Genomic DNA, 10,924 nt, shown 5'->3' with positions numbered 1-10,924 from the left:
TAATGTTTTAGATACATTATGGAAATTCAATGGCCAGGGCCCAAGGACAGGACAGAAATATCAAACCACCACAATGGCCAATACAAGGTTCTGCAACTTTCTGAAAACTAAGGTTAGTGAGAAGACAGAAGACTGCTTGCACCTGCAAAGAAATTCAAAACATGACAGTCTTATACTTTCTAGCCTTTAAAAGCAGGTATCATTCATCAATAACTAGCTTCATCTTCACGTCCTGGCACAAATCCAGTCTATGCCAGTATTTAAGATACTAGCTTCAATTAAAGTGACTTGTAACTGGCCTTTAGTTATATTTTCGGTGAGTTTCTTCAGAATTAGAAGGCTTGACATGAAAGGCATTTGGCTAGGATATCCAGGATATGTTTCTTAAATACCAAAGAAACTGCAGGATGTTATGAAGAGGACAGAAAGCAACCTTTCCAGAATGATCTAACAGTGACTCCAGTGACAACTGACACCGTTTGCTCACTTTATGTCCTGTAAAAGAAGCACTGAGCTTGGCCTATGCCTTGTTTATGTGTTAAAAAATTCCTAATAAGCAAACATTAATATCATATGAGAAAAAAATTAAGAACTCATGTAAGGACATAATTTCTGAGGCAAATAAAAGTAGTATTGGTATGGCTTACTTGATGCCACCCCCACTTAGAAGACTGATCCCACTGAAAATTACTTTACATCCCTATTTGTCAAAGATGACATCTGGGAAACCTGCACTCTTTCTACTAAGCAGCAGCAAAATTAATCCTTTGCATCAACAAGCATTACAAAAGCAGCCCAAAGGAAGTCAGTAGGGCAAAACCTACTCTGTATACAAAACGAGTAGTTGCATTCAGACCATGGACAGAAGGTGCAATCCACTGACCCCTAAGAAGAGCAGGAAACAGGTTCAGCACTAGCTCTGGAGAAAGCCATGTACGCACAGGGCTGCAGTGTAGTTCCCTCCATCTGCTCGTCCATGAAAGATGCGAGAGCAGACTCCTTACATGAGAAACAACAGAAAATCTGATTACCAAAGTACAACTATATATTGTCTTATTTTCATATAAAATGTATCCATTGCTTACTGATTTAAATATCTTCCTTCTGAAAAGAGGAAAACACCTTCCAAAAAGTTGTGAAATGGGAATGTTGTGACAAGAGAGAAGCAATGAGTTGAAGAGTGAGAGACGCAGCAGTCGTAAGGCTGAAATCTGGATATGGGGAGACACAAGAAAATTGTTGTGATCCTGAACTCCTTCCCTGCACTGCAGATAATTTACTATCTCACTACTTGACTGCAACACACAAGCTGCAGTTCAAGGTCAAGAGTCCAGACAACCCTGGTAAATATAAAGATTTTACGCCAGAAGAAGTTTACATTTGAAAGATCATGTTAAAAATAAAATTTGCATAAAATCAAAGTGTTTCAGTGCTTATAGTTGAACCTAAAACAATAACACCAAAGGGAAATAACCCTAAAAAAACTGTAACATCTGTAAATGTTTTGCTGGCCATTGTTGAACACACTAAATTAATTCCAAGATTATAAACAAACCTACCACCTCATATACCCTAACAACTTAAAAGGGGCAGTTAATTCCTTCCTATTCTACAGTCACTACATTATTCCCATTAAAAAAATTAACACATTAACAAGGTTTTAAATTTGCATGATGTAGATTCAGTAATACATAATTCAGTAATATATCCATGTTTTTCAGAAATACCCCATCCTAATTTAAGAAATGTGTACTCTTCTCAAATATTGCATGAAGCAGTAATAATTCTAGGCAAATATGAAAAGTGCTATATAGACAAATTAGGATGAAGTATCACCAAGATCTAGTTTTAAGGTAGCTTTTAGTATCAGAACAGTATTTCAACCCCAGATGCCCATAACACAACATTAGGCAGGCATGACATCTACAGTCTCGTCTCACATCACACCCTTCCACTCAGTCCTGCTGCTTCTTCCCTCACCTCCCCATCTCTCTTTACAAAGACAGGTTCTAGTACTTGTAAAGCCTTATTTTTCAGTGTTGAGTCTAAATTACTACCAAAAGTAATGGAAACGACCTGACTTTGCATTGGAGATCAGGCTGCTCCAGCATACAAATGGTTGCACTGGAGGACAGAGAATCTGCATCTTTTAAAGATGGTGGAAAGAAAATGTGTGATGGTACCCACACCACAGTAGTCTCCAATGTAAGGGTAAAGCTCCCCAGGGACACCTTAGCACACCAATGTGATCAGATCTCTAGGGGCAGGAGGGAAGGAAGAAAAAAAAGAAAGAAAGAATTAATTCACAGGCTTCTGCACCTCTGTTGAGATCCGCCCTTCCTCAATGTCGCCGACATTTTATCAAGAAATCTTTGAAGGTACTGTAAGACCTTGTGCTGTCATGATGTGGTATCATGAGTAATTCAGTAGTGTCCGTCACTACCACCTTTCTACCATCAGACACCCCTGGAAACTCAGACCATTTCAGTGAAGTTTTGTGGTTTGCAGACTTTCTGACTTTGAATGCAGCTTTTTGTTCGGTGTTGAAAAATTATTTCAAATGTCCAGGGCATGGTGCAAAACACTTGTCCTGCCTTGGTACAGGAGAGCCCATTAAATGCATATTTACATGATACAAAGTACTACCAATATGCAGTGCTGATGCCAATCAATTAATGAGATTTAAAGTGTAAATGTTAACTAAATTTTTTTTAAATTTCCAAAGATGCACAAACGTGTTTAATTTTCTTCCAGATTTTTCTCTCATGAAAAATGATTCAATACATTTATAAATTTCAAAAGATTACTGTTTTCCATTGACAAAGGTACTGAAGAAATACTCTATATTAACAACTTAATAGCAAACCAATTTGACAGCTTACTTTTAAGCATCATCATCATAAGTTAAAGATGCATTCACTTGGTCTCTGTACTTGCAATAATAAAGGAATTAAGTTTCAAAATTAAAATGTCTTTAGTCATCCATTATTATAAACCCTCTCTATGTCTGAAACTAATATATACACCATCATCCCTTCCATGACTTCTGTCAGGCTACTCACTTACCTTACATAAGCCTCATAAGAAGGCTACTGCCTCACATGACGGAAAACTGCGCACACACAGAACAGCAATCCTGTGCATTTGCAGTGAATGTGGGACCTCCTGGAAGTGTGGAATTTAATGTGCATGCACAGAATCAGATTACCACACATGCACTGTAGACTAGTGCACAGTAACAGGCAGAAAAGACAATGAGCGACTCCACAGCATGACATAACTACTCCAAGCAAAACCACATAAAGTAGCTCCCTGATTCATGCAAAACAAAATACACACACACTGAAGTTTATTTTTCTATCTTTCAGATTAGAAAATCATCTTCCCAAGCAAAACATTAAAAAAATAATCTTATTTCAGATCATAGAGGATCAGAACAGTTAGAAAAAAATAAATTTAAGGAAAGAAGGGATGGCCCACACAGTAGGTAGTGCAGCAGAATGAGGACAGCATCAAGTATGACAAGTGTATTTTATTCTGGATAAGTAGCAAAAAGTGCTGCTTTGAACGACAGTGAAGTTCCCACAGCTAAATTCAGCTAAATAGTAGTTTCTCATAGAAACATTCAAGGCACTTTAGCAGCAGGCCCACCAGAAATCTGGCAAACATGAAAATTTTATTTAATAATAGACAAGACTATGATCATATCTAGACTACAGATGTTCATTGTCACAATTGCACAAGTCGGGAACATTAAGGCGTACAATCAACAGAGCCGTGCTGGCATAAGCACCTCGTATTGGTGTAATTACACCTGCAAAACTGTACTTTTACCTGTATGAGTCATTCTGTTTGCAGGGTGGGGTAGCTGGTGTGCACCATCCTGGTGCAGTGGAGTTCTATCAGCGTGGCTGCACACCTAACAACAAAGCTGTATCAACACACTAGTATGGGCCCTTCCAAGTAGGGAAGCAGTTTATCTCAGGAGGAAGCACGACTGAAAGGTCACTCAGATTCCTTGAATGAAAACAGTTACATTAGGAAACAGATTCTAAGATAGGTACATGCACGTTAAAGCTTTTGCCAGCACAGCTCTGTCTGTTAGTAGCTGGGGAAAGAATTGTAACTGTTAACTGTATTGACAGAACTTTAGTAAAGGTCAAACTTTAACGTAAGACACTATGCACATCCTCCAACCTGTAGGCCCATAATTGTGTTTGACAAACAATATTCATATTTAGTTTACTGTTTTCTGCATTTGAGGAAACATTAACTAAATTTTAAGAGGAAAGAAAAGTATTATATACATGCCATTGGTGTTTTCTAGTCCAGAGCTTCACAGGTGTTTAAAAGACTAGGTAGATACACTCTATTGGCTTCCTACCAGACTGACATTTGGCTTTTTTTACTACTCCTATAATACCTTCCGAAGCCTTTACTCACATTCTTCTAATGTGTAAGTAAGCTAATCCCGTATCTGCCCTAGCAATGAAAATTCACCCAAAGACAAAAATTTTTTTGGTCAGGTTTGCTTCTGCTCTCAGGGTCTGAACATAATGAGTAAAAATATGACAGCACATAGATTTTGCTCATTAAGAAAAGTTTTGAGCAGAATCACAAGCAGCATAGATAGCTCTGCTTTTTTCTTTTTCCCTTTTAACCAGATTAAGGAAAAAAAAAAAGGCAGCTTTCTGCAGTCAAAAGCTTAGATTAAAAAAAACAAACATAACCATCTCTGTACAATAAACCTCCTAAGGACCCCAGTACAAGCCAATTTAACAAGCCATGGTCGTAAGTTTAGGCAACAGAAATATCAGTTACAAACTTTGATTGTTATTGGTATGACTCAATATACAAAATCTTTACTATACCTTTTCCATCACCTTGAATTAAAATATTTTACAAATACATACTAATTTGCCTCATGTTCAATTTCTGCTACTGAACTTGACCTCTTCATCAGCACTGAAAATACATTTTCAGCAACTGCACAGGAAACAACGTGCTTTGGAAAAGTAATTCACACAATCTGGCATTCCTCCACTGAACTACCAAAGAAATTAGTTCTTTATCATGGCTGTTAACTGAATAGCAACAGTTATTCAGGCTGAGAACCTTACAGTTTAACTCTTCAACATCCCACAGCTTATTTATTTTTAAACGTACAAGATCACAATTCTGTAACTGTCAAATTTCAGCTTGACTACTTAGGGTACTTAAAAATCCCCTCTTCTCAAACAGTTTTACACAAAACAGTAAAGCTGTAGAGGCTTTTTGTCAAGTTGGCATTCTAACAGTACATAAACTAGTTACACATCCTAAACTATTATATATAAAAAAGTTAGGTTTACATTACAATTAAATTATCTGTATCCTCTGGCATGTCTAGTTATTTTTGTCATTGAACTGTGTATACAGAAGTGGACTCAAAACAACTGCAGGATTATAATTTCTGACCCTATCAACACAGTTGCTGAAAGAAAAAAAATCCTGTGTTTTTACACTTTTTTCCCTTATTTCATTTGTAAAAAGTGAGCTAAAATATAACATCTGAAAACAGCTATCATTTTAATTCTTATTCCACCAAAAAGGCTTCATTAAATGAAGTAAAACAGAAATTAATTTCTCCTTCAGAATTTAGTGAAACACAGTAATTACAGCATACTGATTATGTTATTAAAAATGCAGTAAACCGTTCAGCTCCCAATTTTGGTTAGGGATTACTGTGAAAACACACATAATACCCATTTAATCCTTGTGTCTTAGCTTCCTAACTGGAAATTTAAGATTTTTATTAACCTCAGAGTCTATCAATGCTCTTGAGACTACCACCATTAACAACTGAATTATTCACTTATTTCAGAAGCTGTATTAGATAAAAACTTAGGAGTACAACCCTCAAAGCATTAACTGACAGTAGACTGAAGATTCTCCTAGTGAGGCGAGAGGCTTGACAGCATACAAAAAAAGCAACCAGTTCTTGTGTAAATGAGATAAATCTTACTTGTATTAAATCCTCTCCTTAAGTCTCCTACCACTTTTCTACTAGTCATAGCACTACAAGAGACCCTAGGCACAAAACGCGCACCAGAGAATAAAACTACTGCAGACAGACAGTACCACTTCTGTTAACTAAAAACCATCTTACTCTTGCTGAGTACAGTTCCTTCTTCCAGTTTTATTTGTTAAATTTTATAAACTCTCAGCCTAATCCCTATAATCCTTGCCCTTCCTCTCCCTACTTTGTATTTCTAGCTGAATTTTCATGCTGTACAGAATTAAAATCCCACAGTTGTGACAACTATAAAGATAATTACTATCTTAAACCAGAAACAAATAATATAAACTACTGTCAGGAAACCTTAGTAGTGAAGCAGGATTAAGTAGCTTTTTGTTGAGTCCACTAGACACCCAAAAATATTTATTCAATTTTTTTTACTATTCTGGACTCATACAATGCTATTAGCACTGCTTTTGGGAGTTTCAGGGGTTCATTTTTTTTTTAAACTCAAAAGACATCTCTTAGTTATATGAAAAGCACCCTCTGAAGCTCTGTGTGGATTATATGTATTATTTAATGAACAGTTTTAAAATATATAAATATTTCATAGTGTACATACATTTGCAGCAGAGCAAAAACTTCTGCATACCAATAGAAATCAACTAAAATATCCCTTAAAAAAAAATACCACAAACTTTGTAAAAAAAAATATTTAAATGCTAGTCTTGAAATCAACAATTATTTCATTTGCAAATCACTGGAGTCATGCAGTCTCAAAGTAGACTGAAAACTAACATGAGCCTTTATTCTTCCACCAAAGTGTATTAAAAAACCTCTATGTGCAGTATGTTTCTGGAACCATCAAGGGAAAAAATTTTAAAGCCTAGCTGAACAGCTATTTTGAGCTTACTTCTATATTTATTCCTATAGAAAGTTCCAAATGTCAAAGAACTATAACAAGTAGCTGGCACACATAAAAGTGGAGCACAACCCAAAATATCTATTACAATTACACAGTATATGATACACTTGTACAGTAACTACACATTATCGTTTTTCATTGACCAGCAATTAAATCGCTTAAACAGCTAGTAAGTTTAGTTTGTAGAAGTACCAGCAAGACAGCTGAAGCTAAACCAATTCAAATTACCACTGACATGAAAACTGTGTAAAACAGAAAGGCAAAAAAGCAAACAGTGTGAGAGTTCTCAAAATAAAGCAAAATATAGTTTAATATCAGCTGTCAAAGAATTTACTTGAAAAAGGCTGTGATAAGTAAGTATTCCAAAGAACAATTTCTGCAAAAAATCTCAAATAGATTATCCAGCAAAGAAAAAAAAAAACAATGGTGAAATTAGGACTGCTATACACAACCTTCTGAGTTAAGAAAAAGGCATCAGCATTTTTTGTCTCCCTGAAGTTCCTAGAAGGAAAACATGAAAGCCCATGCAAGAAAAATAGCATGTTACACCGTTTTGAATTACTGAATATTCAAAGAGCAGGGAGAGTGTAACGCAACATACATTTTGTAACACGTTAAAAAGATTGTAACATTCTTAATGTTCTTTCCAAGTTAAAAATTACAAGCTAAAACTGTAAGATGTTCTTAATCCACTACTAAAATACAGCTATCACTTGGAGGTATAAACTGAAAACTACTTAACTGTATGAAACAAAATTTGGTCACCATCAAAGAATAGCTTTTGCAAGACAAATAAGCAGCAACAAACTACCGTCACCTCCAAGAGACAGTATTTAAGTACACTAGTGCATGGAATGGGGAACAGTTATTGACAGGGAATTTACTGCATATTTCAAGACAGACAACAACTACTACTCTCGAAAAATTCAACCCCTCCTCTTTTTCCCTACAAGAAAGTCACCAGAACATGATAAAGTTCAACTTTTCTTGTTTAACTCACCGATAAAGTGATTACCTCCATCGCCCAGAGGAAATAAATGTCACCTCAAGGCAGGTAAGTTGTAGTCCCACCCTCCCACGAGCCCCAGCCCCGGAATGAGTTTTCGGTTGGGTTTCTGGCGTCCCCAGCGGCGGAGAGCACCGCCCTGACGAAGGGCGCTACCCCGCGCCCAGCCACCCGTCAGGGCCGCGGCGGAGAACCCCTCGTCCGGTACTAGGGCAACGGTGAAACTGAACGAGAGAGGCGGTTAAAGTCGGTCGTGACATCACGGAGAAGCTTGCCGGCGTCAGCTTGATTATGACGTCGATCGCCTCAGAGCACAACCGTCCTCTCCTTTCCCCCTCAACATGGAGGAGCCCGCCTTCTAGCCCGCTCCGCCCGGGGAGGGCGTCCTCTCCGCTCCGGCCCAACCACGTTATGAGCTTACGGGGCGGCGGCTTTTAGCTTCCTCCGGGGCCCCCGCATTGAGTCGCCGACCTCCTCTGGAACCGGGCCAGGCCTCCGGCGTGCCCGCGCCCTGCAGCCGCACCGACGGTCCCCTGAAAACAGGCCGCGCCGCCGCCCCCTGCGGTCCCTCCGGCCGCCCTGACCCGCACCACCCGCTCGCCTCCATTTTCTAGTCGAGCCCAAAGGCGTCCAGGCCGCAGGAGGCGGCCGCTCCTTTTCCGCGACCCTTCCGCCGCCGCGGCGGCCCCGCTCCCTTTCTCCTCCCGTCCCGGTGCTTCTCCGGCTGCCTCCCTCACTCACCGCGGGGAGCGGGGGGGGGGGAAATCTCGCCGCCGCCGAGGGTCTCAGCCGAGCCGAGCCGCCATTTCCTCCTCGCAACCGCTCCGGAGCGCTGGGCGGGGGCGCTCCTCCCCCGCGACCATAGAGACCGACATGGCGGCCAACGGCAGCCTAGAGCGCTTCGCTTTGCGCACGGCTCCCGGAGGACTTCGGTTGGCGTTGGCTCCGCCTCCCGACCAGGCGGCGCGCGATCCTTCACGGCAGGGCGCTGGGCGGGAAAGCGGCGGTGGCGGCGGGTCGTCGCCCCCGCCTGCAGCCGGGGCCGCTCTGCCCGGTCCGCCTTCAGCCCGAAGGGAGACTGAGCCGTTCCCCGCACAGCCGTAGCGGCGGGGCTGCCAGCGGAGCCCCGTCCCGTCTGCCCTAGGCAGCCGCAGGCTGCCGTCCTGCGGCCACTGAGGAAAACGGGAGGCGGGCCGCCCCGGTCACCTCAGGGCTTCCGCTGCAGACGAGTTCTGTGGGATCAACAACGCCTGCTCCTGGTTTTCTTATAAAAAATACGGGGTGATCTTACCTCACAGGAACTCCAGTTTTATTATTCCTGAAGTTGCAAGTGCTAAATACTGTTTTGCTTACAGTGACTTCTCTCACAGGACAAGTATGGCTTTGTCACAGGATTAACATGGTAGAGGAGCTTGTCTGCTGCATGCAGACTCAACTGCTCACATCAGTTATGCTCTCCACCTGTGCTTATTCCATTGGGGTTTTGTTCTGTTTTTTCCTATTCTCCATCTGTTTTAGAAAATCAAATAGTAATTGCTGCAGTAATGCTTTCCTCTGGGACCAGATTATGGACTGCTATGGAAGGGAAGTGTTCACCAGATCAGCTCACCCACTGCATGGAGGCTTCCCAGGAAACACCCTTTCAAAATGGTTAGGCTACTCAAAAAACTCTCCAGGATCCAAGCTGCTATAAACAGCTACAGAGAGTTAACTCCCATTTACGTGTTTTGTTCCTGCTGTCAGCATCGGTGGTATTAGCAACCAGAAATGCCTACATCTCTCAGTCACTGAGGGGTCCCAAGGTTTACAGAAGGACCCATGAGGCCATGCAAACACTCCCGAACTGGACATCTGAAAAGCCTTCTAGGCAGTTGGAGGTGTGAGCTTTGGCTCTTTGACTGACCCTGATCCTAACACATTTTTCCTCATGGGTTAATAACATTGATTTCTGTTGAATTAGACAGGTGCAGTGTTGACTGAGACAGATTAAGGAATGAAAACATGAGGAAACAAAAAAAATGCTTTGCATTAATTCTATAGAATTACAGGATTCTATCGAGTAATTTGATTACATCTTTTAGAAGTCTACATTCTATAAATGAGACTTCTGGTGGTAAAAGCTCAGGATAGTGTTGGAAAAGCTAGTATTAGCTTTTTGCCTGAAAGCATCACCAGCCTCTTTCTCCATCTGTAAAACTGGCACTGTTAATACTTACTTCACACAGGAACACGAAGAGCTAAAAAAACCCCAACAGATTCCTGTGCAAAAGTACAAGACACCATGATTAAAGGCAGGCAGAAGTTTAATTTTTGTTCTGCAGCTACAGGGCTATAATAAATGAAAAGCACGTGGAGGGGAAATACCTTATTTGGTAGATCAAGCCACACTGTGATTTATGACCTGGGAAAAGCTAATAACATGTTGTTAATGGACAAATCTAGCATCTAGGGAGTGCTCAAACCCAGGAATTGCATACCAAGAGAAGGGAACATGCAAAACAAGGAATTGCACACCAACAGTGAACAGTGGATGCCTGCGACAGGGGATCCAGCAGTGAAACAGGTACTAAATTCCTCTTACATGCATTTGGTAAGGGGCTTACACCATCTTAACATAGTATTGATTCACTTTGCACACCCAGTGAATACCATCTGAAGTACATTACACTTTAACCCACAAAAAACCCTACATCTTTGTGTTAAAACCCAAGTCAGAGTATCTACCTTTGCTGACTAAACACTTGTGTCACCTTCACTTAAATGGTATCCTCAGCACCTCAGTTCTTTCCCTGCCTCATTCCCTTCCCTTCCTAATTCTTCTCCTGTTAGACTCTAATTGCCCTTAATCTGGGAAACTTACTCCTGGGTTTCTGGTCTGAATCTGCACTGTCCAGGCAGGAAGCAGAAGGAGCTTTTTTGGTGATCTCTATAATGTAAGTTTCAGTTTGGTTTAGGCCTCCTCTCATGTAACATGATGATAGTTTCTCACTTGTTT

The sequence above is a fragment of the Phaethon aethereus genome (genome assembly GCF_964289735.1).
Source record: "Phaethon aethereus genome assembly, chromosome: 16".
In the NCBI taxonomy this organism is placed as follows: Eukaryota; Metazoa; Chordata; class Aves; order Phaethontiformes; family Phaethontidae; genus Phaethon; species Phaethon aethereus.
The sequence above is the reverse complement of the archived record's forward strand: the minus strand, read 5'-3'. Positions refer to the sequence as shown.